Source organism: Euprymna scolopes, chromosome 22, assembly GCF_053919585.1.
Source record: "Euprymna scolopes isolate OS-2025 chromosome 22, ASM5391958v1, whole genome shotgun sequence".
Taxonomy (NCBI): Eukaryota; Metazoa; Mollusca; class Cephalopoda; order Sepiida; family Sepiolidae; genus Euprymna; species Euprymna scolopes.
In genome coordinates this window covers 43917561-43935177 of record NC_136503.1, presented here as the reverse complement: position 1 = coordinate 43935177, position 17617 = coordinate 43917561, and the positions used below count along the sequence as shown (strand labels likewise).

The following is a 17617-nucleotide window of genomic DNA, read 5'->3' as shown; positions in this document are numbered from 1 at the left end:
AAACTAGTTTTAATTTGGATGTTTTCTACTTACATTTTATCTTATATTAGTGTATTTACGTATTTGTTTATTATTATTATTATTTCAAAAGAATATGCAAATTAGTTAACCTTTATGAAACTGCTTGCATGTCTATGACTGATTATACTCATAAGTTTGATTTAATAAATTTTAAATAGAAAAAAATAAGCTTTCAACATCAATGTCAGTGCGACAAAATACTCAACTTTATATGTGCATATATATATATATATATATATATATATATATATCAGATAAGACACTGATAGAATTCAGATGAAAAATCCTAATAGATATTACTTGAAGTAATACTTTCAAGGAGATCCTAGCCAAAAACGAAAAGCTCAAGATTTAAGAATAGAGCAATATATAAGTTTCGTGGTTATATACATATATATCTGTCTGTCTGTCTCCATATTTTCAAACTCTATCTCTTCCAAAACTACAAACGCGTAGAGCGGCGCTATGGGCCTCAAATGATTAGATTTTTTATCGACCATTGTTTATGGGTCTTTAGCTGGTTAAAATTGTTTTTAAGAGGTAAAATAGGGGTAAAAATTGAAAAAAATCGTTATACTTTATTTTTAATCAGTTCATATGCGTATCACGTTGGTACAGTGGTAACGTCACCAGCTTTGAATGCTACAGTTTTGCTTTTAGTTTTGATTCTAGCTGATGGCACCCAAATACTCTTTTTTACTTTTGAAATCATGACTCTATAATAATATATACGAAATTTGGACAAATTAAAATATTATATTTAAGCATATTTTATGACTGGGCAGAGCCAAGCGCTCCCCCTCCTAATGTATATATATATATATATATATATATATATATATATAAACACATACAGAGTCAGTATTGGAGTAGAGGACCTCAAGGTCTTATTGTAAAAATTTATCCTTTTTCCTACTGGACAAAAATAATACGCAAATGAACCCTTTTTCAATGACTAAAATAAAAAGACAGCTTTGTGCCAGAGAGAAATCCAAAATATCTCATATGAGTGAAAGAAATGAAGACTATATCCTGTTCCATGGGTATGAATCAGATGCCAGATTCAGATCTTAAGCTGCAATAGTTTTTGGCTGCAGGAGACAAATCAATTGCAAATAAAGAAAAAAAAAAAAAAATGATAATGGCCATCCCATGCCAAATATAAAACCCAGCAAATAGTGAAGCCAACCGTTGCGGAATTACTTTGAAAAATTATGATGGTTCATTGTCTAAATATTATTACATTTACGCAGATGGCGTCTCTTGTCAGTTTTTAAATAGCATGCAAATCTGGCACAATTTTTTTTGTTACATACTAACCCAAGTTTTAGTCTAACTCTTTTAGTCTTCAATCATGCATCATAATTAATGCATTTTTATTAACAACTAGGTGCAGCTAGTTGTTGATAAAAATATATTGGTATTTGTAATGAATGAATATCCAGAGGATTTCAATACTTTAATAGAGAATTCTGAATCTATCCTGAAAATAGATGAAACAGTTTATGATTTGAAAAAAAAAAAAAAAATAAAAATAATAAATAAATTGTGAAAAAAGTAAACAACATTGAGCATACAGAGGGTTAGATTAAAAAGAAAATTTTAGTTTCTAAAAAAAAAAAAAATTAATTTTTTAGTCATCACATTCCATGGGCAATGTTTCTGACAAAAAGGTTTGGCGAGATTGAAGGTTCAACTCTTACTACGGGCGATAATAACAAAAACTAACATACAATTTGATTAACACTTCTATTCAGTCAATGTAAACGGAACCAGAACAGTCTATTTTCTGCGGATTAAGTAAAGGGTTCAGTTGAAAATTCTGTAAAGGTTCCAGAGTTGGACATAAAGATTCCCATGTCGGAAAAGATGCACCTAAAGAAAGTTGTAGGTTACATCAACTGAAATGTGAAAATAACAACAAGAATGAGAATAGTAGTCTGAATAATCCAAATAATCAATCCCCATCTCAAAACTTCTGGAACATAACTTTAAATTTGTTTTTTCTTCTTCATTCGTCTCCATGCTAATAATAAAAGTTTTACTTTATTACTGTTTTAGTTTGGATTTAACTGATTATTGAATCTCATGAGGACCCACAAAATAAATTTACCATTATTCGATACCGTTTTAAACATTTATAAAATTGATATTCTTCATGCCAAATTCAAGGTCAAATTCTACTTTTGAAGCCTATATGTGTCTATAATAATTAGTAGTAATATGTGATTTTTATTTTTTTCCATATGAAACACCGAGATTTTCATGTTAAATTTAGTGCAATATTTTTGGATATAATAATAATAATAATAATAATAATAATAATTAATATTTTCTCTTTGATGAATGTATCCTGTATCTCTACAAATCCACCGTTCGCCCATGTATGGAGTATTGTTGCCACATTTGGACTAATGTATCTACCACCCGTCTCTTTTAAGACATGGTCCCCAAATCTAATAGGTCCCACACTATCAACCTAATTCGAATCCCTGTCCCATCGCCACAGTGTTGCATCCCTGTGCTTGTTTTACAAGTACTTTAATGGAACGTTCTCTGACAAACTTGTAGCGCTTGTACTCCCTTGACAAGCAGCAAAATCTTGCCTCTTTATTGTAGAAGTCCCTAGAAGCTTGAAAGACCTCTACTCTAATAGTTTCTTCTCTTGAACTGCTAGATTTTGGGAATTCCCTCCTTGCTTTCTACTTCCCTGACTACACTTACATGTTGAAATTTAAATGTAATGTGAACAGATATCTCACTTCTCAACTCCCTACATAGTGTCTGTATAGATATGGTCTCAAATAGTAGCCTGTTCCTTCCAAGTCCATGCTTTGTTTTGGGTGAATAAGATTCAAATAATAATAATAATAATAATAATAATAATAATAGTAATAGTAATAATAATAATAATAATAATAATATGCGTATTGTTTTATTGTCAAAAAACACTAAAAATTGTTTTTATACAAAAATAATTTGCTTTGAACTAATGGATACTCTTATGTCTACGTTTTGCAAATCATCCCCCACCCCCAAGCCACTTTGTTAGTCCACCCCGACAAAGGAGGAATTGGCTTAGTAATCCACTCCCGTTTGTTTACTCGTTTGTTCACACTTTTCTTAATAACCATGCCTTGGATTTTTTTGAAATTTTGTACAAACATTAGTCATGGTGAAAGTAAATTTTTGCCAGAACGGATTTTCTGGGATAACTGTGGTTGCTCCCTTGGTGCCATTATAGGGTAAAATTGCCCCCAAATCGTTTGTCCGTTCATTTGTTCGCACTTTTCTCAATAATCACTCCTTGAATTTTAAAAAAATTTTGCACAATCATTAGTCATAATGAAAGTAAATTTTTGACAATAGATTTTCCAGGATAACTCTGGTTGCTCCCTTGGTGCCATTATAGGGTAAAATTGCCCCCAAATCGTTTGTTCTTTTGTTTATTCACACTTTTCTCAATAACTATGCCTTGAAATGTTTTGAAATTTTGCACAAACACTAGTCATGGTGAAAGCAAATTTTTAACTTGTGGAGGGGGGGGGCCTGCATGCTTGGCATGTTAAAAAAAGTACATACTGTTTTTTTTAATGTTATGTTAATTTCTTTAAACGCATATAGCCAGATAAAAATAATCCTTTAGGCTTGCATGAGATTTGAATTTTGGCATTGACATCTTAAAAACTACTACCTTAGTATTGTATACTCTTTCTAATTTCTTTTTTGTCAACCAATTACATTTTTCTATTTGCATGCAAACACAACTTCACAAACATAAATTTTTAGATTATTATCTACTTCTACTATATAATATTCTGACTGCAAAAATTCCCCTTTGGACCAAAGTATTGTAGGATTGCAACAGCAGATGCTAAACACAAATTCAATACATCTAGTCTGTTACCCACTATCTTAGGCAACTGTCGAGCACCATTAAATACATGTTCAGTCGTTATATCAAAATGCTACATTAAATCCTAGGAGCGCCAAAATCACAATTGCAACATCTACTGAGGAAGTAGTTATGATTTTTACCCCTAAATATTTACTACTACCACTGCTACCAGTTAACACCAGGTACAATTCACCATTTTCCACACATATTCTGGTTGGATCGCTATTAACTTATTAGATACCTAAACAGACCATAATCTTTATATTTTTTAAATACGAAAATAATAATGTCTCCCTACACTGACTCCAGCTATTCTGATTAGTTGAACTCTCACCATCCTTACATTCTGGAATACAGAGTTCTCATCTTAAACGAACGATAAACTACCTTTAAAACATGGCGTCTCAATGATACTTTTTTGCATTATATTATATTTAAGGTGGTCTTGGAAAGGATGGAGGTAAAAGATATTTATAAGAAGAGTTCAAAAGCTCAAAAATGATAAGCATTGCAACATATAGATGAGAGTGAAAGAACACAGGATCGATTAGCAGGAAAATCTAGATGAATATATTAATGTGTAATCTTAAAATTAATCAGTTATTTCTCTCTCTCTCTCTCTCTCTCTCTTCCCAAATAATGTACTTAAATAACAAAGAACTAGATCTCTTACATACAAATATTTTTGCATTAATTATTTCTAATTTACGTTTGATCAGATAGACGACCTTTAAAGAATCGCCAATACATATTCCACTGAACATGATAGAACCAATTATCCGATGAGAAATATCCATGCCTTAATTTCTTTCTCTTGTACGACCATCACAAGTGTTTTTACCGAACCTTTGAAGAAGAGGTGATTGTTACTCTGCCCTCCCCCAATCCCATGACATACATGAAATCCCGTAGATGCTTCATGTCAGATTTGGTGCACTGATGTTCAGTAGTTTTGGTGTAAAAAAAAAATATCTATATAATTATAATAATAATATGTTATTATATGTAATAATATGTAATAATATGTTATTATATGTGATAATATGTTATTATATATAAATAATATGTTATAATATGTAATAATATGTTATGATATGTAATAATATGTAATAATATGTAATAATATAATAATAATATGTAATAATATAATAATAATATGTAATAATATGTAATAATATACTAATAATATGTAATAATATGTTATAATATGTAATATGTTATAATATGTTATAATATGTAATAATATGTTATAATATGTAATAATATGTTATAATATGTAATAATATGTAATAATATGTTAAGGCATGTCATGCTCAGCTGTATGTTATCATCTTTTACACTCATAAAAACACGAGATCGTTCCATCATCAATGATATTTATTAGTGATTAATCTGTTGTTACTAATTCTGCCTTTGTATTAATTTGGATTATTCAGACTTCTGTTCTCATCCTAAGTGTTATTTGCGCAAAATTTCAATCGATGGAACCTCCAACCTTCTTCAGATGCATTTTGTCGGACTCTGAAATCTGCATGAAATTTGCAAGCAGAACCCTTTCTTTAATCCATGCGGATAGTATGCTCTCGTTCTGCTAGCTATGATCCGGTAGAAGTCTTAAGTAATTCACAATTGTATTTTTAGTATCACCCACATTGAGGATTGGACCATCAGCCTTTAGAATTAATGAATTTTTATCTAGTATTTCATACGTTACATTATCTGTGGTTTAACATTAGTTTTATTTATTTAAAGAAAAATTTAGTTGACTATGAAAAGTATTTTTATGAAAGAAAATTTTTTTTTCTGAAATGTATTGATCCTGACAAACATTATTTCAAAAGGAAAATATTATTATTAACAGTAAATTATAGAGAAAACACTGGAATTTCAACAAAGTAAAATTTTAATACAGATACTCAATATGATAATACAAAGTTCACAGTCTAATATAGAACACTGAACTCTTTTGAGCAAAACTTCACAAAGGAATGAGTAGCTCAAACTCAAGTGACAAAAAAGGTTTTGAATTCTAACTCCAGAATCATAATAACGTTATAAAATCTTATAGTTTGGATCAAGCTCATCACAAAACTTAAGAATCCCTCTATGCTGAATGAACGATTATAATTATATTCGTAAAAATTACCTTTATTGTTGTTTTTTGTATTGTTGTTATTATTGCCAATAAATGTATGCATCCTTTCGAGCAAAGGTGAGAAACTTATTTTTTTTAATGAAAGAGTCCGATTATTAACGTCTTAAAGATTTGCCAGTCAAAAAAGTCAACTTGAAATTATCATGTAGTTCCCTATGAATTCTTTATTAGTAAATGCAAAATATAAGTTCACATATCATAATGGTTGTTTATGAAAATGCTACTATAGAACTGAACATGAAGACGGTATGCCGAATTATCATTCAGCGCTAGTATTCATCTTACACCTGCCATCTCCCATTCTGGCATCCTCCTCATCACTGCTAACCCCTATCCTGGTATTCAAGACCAGCTATCTTTGTCTTTGGTCTTTGCTGGCTGTCTAAAATGGCCATGGTTAATTTTGGATAGTTTCCAGAAATAACTCTGGTGATAAATGAGTCATATTAACATTTAATTTTGTAGTAGATGAGCTGTGTCTAAAGTTTGGTGATTGGGTGGGAAAGTGGACAGGGGGAGTGGATTGGTTGGAAAAATGTTATTTGTGTTTGTGCTGAAAATGTAGACACGATCCCATTTGGTCTAAAAGTTTTAGCCTTAAAAGACCTCCCAAAGGGTGGCTTGTAGTTTAAGGCCTGTAAACGTCTGTTTGAATTTTAAGTATTATAATTCAGAACCTGTGGAAATTCAACAGCTGAATCCTTCTGTAATATATTTCAGAATAAATATATACACGCAAAATTCCGACTATCATTGAATACTCTCTGATTGTTTACTATGTATGCCTGATGATTTGGCATTTATAGACACTCAATTATCCTCAGTTCTTGTATTAATTGCCAGTGTCCTTGAGGTAAAATACTAGTCTACAAAGTCAAGGATAACTTTATGATTGGGATCGAATCTCCTGACCAGCACTAATTATCACTTCCTACATTGATGATTGCGTAAACATGAAACATTAGTATCTATAGGCATAAAATAATTGTTACTGTTTCTTTAAAAGTATTACAAATATACTTGGTGTCCCAAAATTAACTATCTATTTTGACGAAATCATTTTACTAAAACTTTTTTCTTGAATTATGTTCATCTTATTAAAAATAGACTATGTATAACATTTTATTTTCTCGTGTGTAATGCCATTTTTTTCCAGCACAATTTTAATTACAGGGAAATGACTAAACTCATGAGAAGTGCACGCGCAGTCTGGGTCTCTACGAGTTTCAAATCTATCCTTAACAAATCTAAAAGCATTAAGAAGCATTTCCGGTGTTATTTCTTTAACGTATGCGTTCTCTGAGTTCAGCTAGATTATCAATTCTTTTTCAGATACACTTATGCTTTGGTGTGACCCATTGCAAAGAAATCGAGAAGAAAATCTGGAGAACGTGGGAGCTATGGTATGGATACTCCTTGACTAATCCATCTATCTAGAAAGCGTCTGTTCAGATTAGTGGTGGGACGATTAATCGGAATCGGAATCGTTAATCGTAAGAATCGTGTATTTTGGGAGGTATCGGAATCGGAATCGCATCGTTAAAAAATACCTTAATTTTCCGATTCCTTCATTACGATTCTTTTAGTCTGATGTTGAAAAAAAGAAAAACATTTCCTGATATTTCTAACCGCAAGAGAGAAATGTAGCATGTTAAAAAAAGAAACCAAAGAAATTCATTATTAACAGAGCAATGCTTAGTGCCCCTCCGTTACAAGGTTCATTTATTCAGATCTATTGTAATCAAAACTACAAAAGAGTTAACTTGAAAAGAAGTATGCAGGGCTCTACATTGCGAGTAAAAATAAAAAAAAAACGCTTATCTTTTTGGCGATTGTTTTTTTTTTACTGACAAATCTTCTAATAGTGAATGAAAATGCTTTTTCAACTTATATTTTCTTAAAATAAAACGAGCAAAGTCAAATTATTTAAACAGTAAACGGTTTAATAGAACAATGTACTTTTTTTCTTTTTTTAATAGAAGGCTTTTGAAAGAAATATCTCTAAAATGAAATTGATCACGTTGTATTATTTCGCAAAGTTTTGACAGTTGTCGGCTTCTTTTGATGTTTCCAAACAATCGACCCCATACCTATCTCTTCCAAACCTAAAGTTATTAAATAACCCCTTCGTTAATTCAAGGGTAATTAATTCAATTCAGTCAAGTTTTTTTTTTTAATTTCATTGAAATAAAATCCATTTTTTAAATTTTTTTCTCCAGAAAGATAAAACCCTGAATTTGATTATATTAAAAGCAGAATAATATAATCTTTTTTCTAGAATTTTAAATTGAAAATTAAAAGTGTTTTGCGCAGTTTTTTGCCGAACGAAAAAGAAATTAATATATATATTTTTAAAAGGTTTTGTAATCAATTAATTTTTATGTCTAAATAATATTTACGATTAATTAAATAATTTCATTTTAAAAAGTATTTATGAATAGAATTTTACTTAAGACTTATAGTTTAGCAATATTGAACCGCATCAACCATGTGTGAATTGAACACAGTCAATCAAAAAAAAAAAATTCAAAAGAAAATGCATATTTGCATTTCATTATGTAAACTTTTATACATTGGTTTCAAAAATTAAATTCTATAAGTTTTTTTTTGTTAACTACCGGTTGGTACAATTTACCGCCCCATCCCTTTATATTTTTTTCTTTTTGTCTTTTTTAGCGGATTTTTTTTTTTTTACACAGTGATCACCACTTATCAAGGCCCGGAAGCCACTCAGGGATAAGGGTTATTGCAATTACATTACGTTAGTGTGGAGATTTGATGAAGTGTTTAATTAGGGGGGCGGTTCATTAGGAATTTGTTAACATTGGACTTGAAGACATCCAAGTTGTAGTCCGGAGGGAAGCAGGCAGACGGAACAGAGTTCCACAGGTGTGCAGTTCTAAGAAAGAAGCTTTGTTCATGGAATCCGCATTTTGATTTAGGCACAGATATAGAGTGGGGGAAATTTTTCACAGTGGATTCAGCTAGACGGGTGTTTTTCGTGAAAGATTGGCGAGGGGGGGGACCAGGGATTGGAGTTCAGACGAGCACCTGCCATGAAAATAATGATCAAACAAGGATAGCTCGCATCATCTCTTCTGTGGGAGAGAGGTTGCAGGGTAGAGAAAAGAGCATCCCCCACTAAACCACGGAGACTATTTTGTACTCTGTCAAGGCATGATAGGCTGTTTTTGGCAGCTCCTGCCCAGATATGGCAACAGTATTCCATCCTTGGACATACTTGGCTTTTATATAGATAGAGAATTGCATAAGTAGTGAGATATCTTCTGGAGCGGTAGAAGGATCCCACCATCTTTCCAGCGACCTTGGCAACAGACTTGATGTACGTGTTCCATTTCAGATCAGGAGTAAAGGTCAAACCCAGAAGCTTGTCAAAACACGGGGCCTCACCCAGATGAGAGCCATCCATCACAATTGATGCCAGCTAGGGATCAGAGCGTTGATGATGTAAGGATAGGAGTTTGGTTTTGGATGCATTAAAGGTAACCAGCCACATCTTCCCCCACTGAACCACGCGCTCGAGATCAGAGGAGAGAAAATCCGAGAGAACTTTGTCATTTACAGCCTTTGATGTGTTGCCGTAGATGGTCGTGTCATCAGCATAGATGTCAACGAATAATTTAAGTATGTGTTTAGGGAGGCCATTGATGTAGATCAGGAAGAGAGTTGAGCCCAGGATTGACCCCTGAGGGACTCCAGCATTTATATTGCAGGCCTCCGATTTTTGTCGATCTACCACTACTCTTATGAGCCTTCGGAGAGAAATGATTTAATGATAGAGAACACATTTCCAGTTATACCGTAGCTGGAAATCTTGTGAAGTAGACCCTTATGCCATACCTTGTCGAAGGCCTTTGATATGTCAAGAGCAATTGCCCTAGAAAGGAAGCCTTTGTCAAGAGATTCACTAATCCTGTGGGATATAACCGTCAGCACATCTGCGGTAGATCTTGCAGAGCGGAAACCATATTGTGTGTCACTAAGAAGGTTGTTTCTGCTGAGGTGGTTGACTATTTCTCTATTTAATATGGATTCCAGCAACTTACTCATAACACACAGGAGACTTATTGGTCTGTACTGAGAGGGAGAGGACTTATCACCTGAATTCTTAAACACAGGGCAAACTGATGAGGTCTTCCAGGGGGTCGGAAAGCACTTCTCCTTAAGGCAGCGCTTAAATAGTTTCGTAAGTATGGGAGCAAGTTCTGGTTGAAGCTTTTTTAACACTATAATTGGGATGCCATCAGGGCCAGTTGCCTTACTAGAATCTAGGTTCTTGATTAGCTTGGCGACCTCATGCACGGATATTTGTATGTTACCTAGCTTGTTCTGTGTTGTAGGAGGAAATATGGGGAGTTGATGGCCTGCGTCGCATAGGGTAGAATTAGCTGCAAAGTTCTTTGCAAATAGTTTGGCCCTGTCTGACGCTGACTAGATGACCTCTGGTCCATTGATAATGGTTGGGATAGAACGCACAACGCCAAAGTCCAAAAAAGTCTTCCATGGAAACTTTTTGAAGTTGATGAAGATGATGAGTTGAAAGCCATTTGCAAAGTCTGTCAAATTAAAATATCGCGAGGAATAAAACCATCTAACATGACCACAACCAACATGTTAAAACATTTAACTATGATGCATCCAAATAAATTGGAGGAGCAAAATAAAAAAGAAAAGGAACAAAAAATTACCAACTAGTCACTCAGAGCAGTTTTATTAGTGAGGGTCGAAATCGCAGTGTCTTTTTTTTTTTTTTGTCTACGTCACCATCTAGGTGTCACCAATTTTTTTAACCCTCCTTAACTTCAAAGAGTAAATACAATATATACAACTAAAAAAATAATTTTTAAAAATGCTGATTCTATTCATGAAAAATTCTTTTAACTAGAAATTAAAACTTAGGTAAAGATAGTTGACTGACAGCAACAGTAGCACTGGTTAACTACTGAACCACGTGGAAAGGTGTGGGGGGGGAGGAAAAAAAGGAAATTAAATGATGATAATAAATTATGATAACCGTCTTTGAAAGGCACTAAACTCCTAAAATTTACTTCTTTAAAATTTTAGGCGGCACTCCCCGGCGATTTTAAAGCACTCTCTCTCTCAAAAAAAAAAAAAAAAAAAAAAAAAAAAAGATTTAATTTTTAAGTTTGGGAAAGATATATTTATTATAACCGAATTCTTGTACGAAGACTGGATCTACTTTATTGGACGTTAATTTGTGAGATAAGTAATTTTTCAATGTTTAATATGTTTTTAAAGTTTCAATTATCAATTAAATTTTTTTAATTGCGTTTATTTTTCAATTTATTTAAAAAAAAAGGGTTTTAAATGTATTTTTCAAGGTAACAAGCTTCGAAAGAAGTCTAATAAAAAACAATCACTTAATTTTTAATTTCGACAACCCTGAGAATTTAATTATTAAAAAAATATTGAAATGTGACATTTTTTTATTTAACATTTCTATTAGTTCAATTAATTTTCTTTCAATAATTCATTTCACTCAACAAACTTCACCATTTTTTTTTTTATCGTTTTCTGTAATTTTGGTAATTATGTTTGCTCAATTTCATCTAGTATTTCATTTGTTTTTTTATAGTGGTATCATTTTTATATGTGTTCCTTTGATATACCCTATTTCAAAATTAGTTTGGCTAAACTTATTCTTCATGTTAGAAACAACGTGTAAAAGCAATGAAAAAGTAAGAAAAAATAATAGGTGTTAACTACTCCTTGTGAATTATGGAGGTCTGAAGAACAGCCGTCACAAATACAACTATCAATAGCCAAACAAAAAATCGTTTTTGAAATTCCTTTAATTGTAACTTTTTGCTATACCTACCTTTTTGGTATAAAACACAAAAACTTTCGATTAATGGTATTTCTCATATATGGTCGTTAACTTTGGAAAGGTTATTTTGTATCTACGGCGCCATGTCACATGGTATATTGTTTTTTTTTTTTTCATTACGCACGTTCATTTATAAATTATTAAATTAAATATTTATCTTTTTTATATTTAATTAGTATATATTTTCTTTCTCTTCCGCTATATTTTTTTTTATTTAATTCATTAAATCTGTTAATTATGAGGACCAAAATAATGAATCGTGTGTATTTATTCTCTAATTTTCTTGTTTTTGTTCTGTTATATAAATTCTATTTTATTTGTTTTTTCTCTGAAGGATAAATTTTATTTTCTTTGAGTTTTTTTCTGTATTCCAATTAAGTAAAATAAATTTTCTCTAAAATAAATTTTGCTAAGTTTTCCGTTTAGTTTATTATATAATAATTTTATTTAAACCAAAACATGACGGTGTACTGGTGTAGACATAAAATATCTCTTCCAAAGTTAGGGAACATATTTGGGAACTACCGACCATAAGTATAAAACTACCTGGTATATTTCAAAACAATAATTCCCTAGGAATCGGAATCGGAATCGTACTTGGTATCGGAATCGTTAATTAATATTTTCCTGGAATCGGAATCGTATAAAAATTAGGAATCGTCCCAACACTAGTTCAGATACTCTCGAACGATGAGAGAGTGTAATGACACGGTGCACCATCTTGTTAAAACACGACAGTATGAACAATGGGAACTTTCACAAGTTGAGGCTCCAAAAATTGTTGGAGCATGTTTACATAAATTATGCTTGCAACAGAAAAAAGAATAGGCCATAAATTTTGAACTTAGATCATTCTGAGCCATATACTGTTGGGTGAATTTCTTTCTTATTCTATAAACTCAATTAGTCTTTCATTCGCTCAGATACGGCAATTATGCCGATTGACGTTATTACACACGTGAAAAGTTGCGTCATAATTGAATAAAATTATCACATATTTCTTTTTTTTTTTTCAAATGAATAGAAATACACTGTTAAGAAGCACAGTAAAAATGAAATTGAAAACATGACGGTTAAAAGATCAGACTCGTGCAGTATTTTTTATTTTTAAATAAATATTTATTTATTTAAACTTTCTAATTTTCAGTTTATACCAAAGCTCTCATCAGGTAGGTTTAGACAGTACTTTTTTTTTTTTACTAGTGTTTGGTCTCTAGTTGTCAAAGATAGAGATTATGATCGGGCACAAACAATTTCTATCTTCGACAACTAGAGACTTCAGCCAAACACCATCATGGCTAGTAAGAAAAAAAGTATTGTCTAAACCTTCCTGATGAGGGCTTTGGTATAAGCCTAAAATCAGAAATTTTAAATAAATAACCCTATATAATTATAAAACTCTGTGGACCTTGTGGCGATTCTATCTTTTAAAACATGGATAACAGGTGAATATATATATATATATATATATATATATATATATATATATATATATATTATTTTTAAAATATAATTATCCACTGACACGTGTTTCGTCGTCTACGACTCATCAGAGTGGCTGAATCTAGCGAGACTAAAAATCGGAACCCCATGATAAGAAGCCTAAACCTCTACCACGCGGCTGCCTCGCCTGACTACTAAATGTATCGCGTTTTTATGTAGATGTTTTTATTTGTCAGTGGATAATTATATTTTAAAAATAATATATATGCCGCTCCCCATTAAGGGGGTACCAGATTGGTCAATGGGAACATTATTCCCAACTAGCATTTAGGTAAAAATGCACTTTCGTATAAATACTTGAATACATTCAAGAAAAGTATCGCTAACTGTTGTGGTTGCAAGGTTGAACAATAATTAGTAAGAAAATACAATGAAGACGCAAACAACAAGATAACGCAATAATAAGTGTATTAAAGAAAAGGTATATTTACAATATGTACAAATGACGGTGTCGAGTCAGAGAGTCTTGGTGGGAGGACATGTACGCTCTTCGGCGTCACTTCCGGTGGCATTTGAGTAAGACACACCAAGACCAACCTAGGCTTGCCATTTATAGTGTTATGTTATTTGCATATACAAATAAGTGGTTGCCACCACAACACCCCCCTCCCAAGATTTGAAGTCATACAGATTTCAATATCTTTTTCTTTTTGGGTTTACCATTAATGGTTCATTCACTTTTCTTTTCCTACCTGATCTTCGGGGTTCAGGTGCATTTTGAGGCAGTTCCAAATTAAAAGATTCGTATATGATATCTATGGTGTCCTCCTCTTCGACTGTTGTCGTATCATCATCATCTTGGATATGACGTTTTTTTATCTGATTTAGGTGCCTTTTATGTATATTCTGTGGACCTTTAATCATGTATCTACAATCACCAATGCGTTTATCCACTACTCCACATTCCCAGTAAGATGTGTTATTTCTGTAGCACTTAAAATATACTCGATCTCCCGAGTTATATTTCTTTCTTCTCGTGTGTGTAGTGTTTCGGATAATTGCCTGCCTTGGCAATAGTTTGGCAAACGCTGATTTTACCTTTCTGGCAAACATTAGATCAGCTGGTGATATGTTTGATGGTGTACTAGGATGTGGTGTAATCCTATATACTTGCAAGAATTGTTGCAAAGCTTTTTCTGTTGGTGTTCCAATGGATTTCTTTAACGCTCGTTTTAGCGTGTCCACGAACCTTTCCGCGAGGCCGTTCGTCCTTGGATGATACGGCGGAGTCGTGATGTGCTTCACTCGGAACGTGTCGCAAACTTCCTTAAACTCTGCGGATGTGAACTGCGTTCCGTTGTCAGTGACCAGTGTGTCTGGTACACCGAATCTTGCAAACAACTCGTGTAGGAACCCTATTGAGTTGTTCGTTGTTGGATTCCTGCAACGCATTACCTCCGGCCATTTTGTGAAACTATCCACTACAATTAAATAATAGTTTTCACCTACTGGACCAGCGAAGTCCATGTGGATTCTCGACCATGGTTGGTCGGTTTTCGGCCAAGGTTTGTGTACTATAGGTGGAGATTTTGCCGCTAACTGGCATCCTTTACATTTATCAATTGTTGTCGCTATGTCAGTGTCCATGTTACGCCAGTACACGTAGCTTCTCATTAACGACTTCATTCGATTTTTCCCCGGATGTCCTGTGTTGAAATCTCTTAACATCCTATTCTGCAATGTTTTGGGTATTACCACTCTCTCGCTGTACAGTAACACATCGTCACATATGGAGAAAACTTCCTGCACCTTTGTGTCCGTTATAATTTTCTCTTTTATGTCCTTTATATATTCGTCTTTCTCGGCTTCCCTTTTAATGTCCGACAAAGTTACAGGTAGTTCCTTAATGATGTTTGCTACCATATTTTTTACTTCAACATTTGTCCGAATTGCTGCAATGATTGATTCTTCCAGATTGTGTTTCTGTGGTATCAGTCTTGACAGTCCATCCGCATGGCAAATCTTTTTTGATGCTAGATGTTGTAGCTGGAAATCGTAATTAAGTAGTATTGTACCCCAGCGCAGCAATCTATTTGCGGTGTATACCGGCAATCCTTTTTTTGATCCATAGATCGTGACTAACGGTTTATGGTCGGTTTCAAGTATGAATTGTCTACCATATAAATATCGGTGAAATTTAGTCACGGCAAAGATTATGCTCAACGCTTCTTTTTCGATTTGTGAATATGCCCTTTCGGCTGGTATCAGCGTTCTCGAAGCGTGCGCTATTGGTTTTCTAGACTCATCCGGCATAATATGTTGAATGCATGCTCCTAAGCCGTAGGAGCTAGCGTCACTAGCGACGACTATTTTTAAATTTGTGTCAAAGTGCGTTAAGAATAATTCGGATGTTAGTGCGCTCTTTATTTTGTCAAAAGCGGTTTGACATTCTTGCGTCCAGTTCCACGGTGTATCCTTTTTAAGCAGATTATTTAAGGGGGATCGCAAGTTATGCATTCCTTCAATAAAAGATTGGTAATAATTTGCGAGTCCCAAGAAACTCTGCAAGGTTGTTACATTATCAGGTGCTGGCATATTTTTTATTACCGCAGATCTGTCTGGGTCTGGATGTCGTCCATGTTTGTTTATTATGTGTCCAAGATACTTAATCTCGCTCATACAAAAGTCACATTTACTTTCTTTTACTTTAAAGCCGAATTCTTGTATTCGAGTAAATACTTGTTTCAAATGTTCCTTATGTTCTTCTAGGGATTTGCTCCTGACAACAATGTCGTCCAGGTATGCACATGCGCACTCAATACCACTTAGCATGGTGTCCATCGCTTGCTGAAAGATGGCAGGCGCTACTTTGATGCCAAAAGGCAATCGGTTGTATTTGTATAATCCCTTATGCGTATTGATGCATAGTATTTTTGAGCAATTCTCCTCGACCGGTATTTGCAAATACGCGTCGCTCAAGTCTATCTTGGAGAAGATATTACCCCCATTCAACTTCGTGAATATTTCCTCTGGGCTTGGTAGGGAGTAATGGTGATCTTTTAATAGGGAGTTGACCCCGGTCGAAAAGTCTGCGCACACTCTAACTTCGTCATTCTTTTTCTTTACGTATACAGTGGGGGCTGCCCACTCGCTGTGTTCTATTTTTGATAGAATTCCCGTCTGTTCCAATCTATTTAATTCTTTATCAATCTTTTCCAACCTAGCGAACGGAACATTTCGCTTTTTTCTAAAAATTGGGCTGGCGTTTTCTTTAAGTTCAAACAAGGCCTTGAATTTATTGCAGCGACCTAAGTTAGTCGTGAATGCCTCAGGAAATAATTCTTTTAAATCGTCTTTTATATTTACTGTTGTTGGAGAAGAACATTCTAATTTTTTACAGAATGTATTGATTGGCTTATCCCATAGTCCGAATTTCTCAATTAAATCTATTCCAAACAGATTTTCACTATTTTTTAGTACGAATATTTTTAATTTCTTCGAAATCCCTTTCAATTTTATCAGGAGGACAACTTCTCCTTCAAATTTTATACCACCACCAGTTACCGTCCGGGCTGCTTTACTAGTTTTCATCATGGCCGGTTTTCCCAACTTTTTCCACGTATTCAGGTTTATTATAGAAACATCGGAGCCGGAGTCGAGTTGTAACTTTATTGATGTTCTAAATATTTCCACTTTTACGTATTTTCGCCGATCTTTGTCTAATTTTGTATTTGATTTTGTTTGCTGTACTCTCTTTCTGGTGTAATCTTTATATCTGCAGCAATTGCTTTTGTGTCTCACCTTCTTACAAATGTAGCATTTTTTCTTCTTATAAGGACAATCTGATTCCCAATGCTTTTCTGCACATCTCTTACAGTTATATCTAGGAAGAGGCTTGTTATATTGTGTACTATATTTATGGTTATTATCTTTGGAATATCCCGTTCCATTGCTTTTCTTTGTAAAGTTCTTGGTTGGTGCGTATGGTTTTCTAACTTTTCTTACATATGCCACTCCGGATTCTTCTATATTTTTTGAATCCTTTTTTAGTGTAATGGCCCTTTCACAGTCCTCTGCTAGTTTCTGGAGGGTTAAATCTTGCTCAGATTCCAGCTTAGACAACACTCGTCTGCGTATTTCTGCATTTTTCGTGGAAACTAACCCTTGAGCGAAGATTAGACATTTAAAATCTTCTACCGTTAGTTCTGCAAGCTTAAAATTATCGCAGTTT

At 33.4% G+C, this 17617-nt stretch overlaps 1 protein-coding gene across 2 annotated transcripts in view; it reads left to right on the top strand.

Annotated features, from left to right (window-relative positions):
* Positions 1–17617, top strand: part of LOC145243379 (tRNA-dihydrouridine(20a/20b) synthase [NAD(P)+]-like) — a 340728-nt gene that overhangs the window by 158640 nt on the left and 164471 nt on the right. The window lies entirely within an intron of this gene.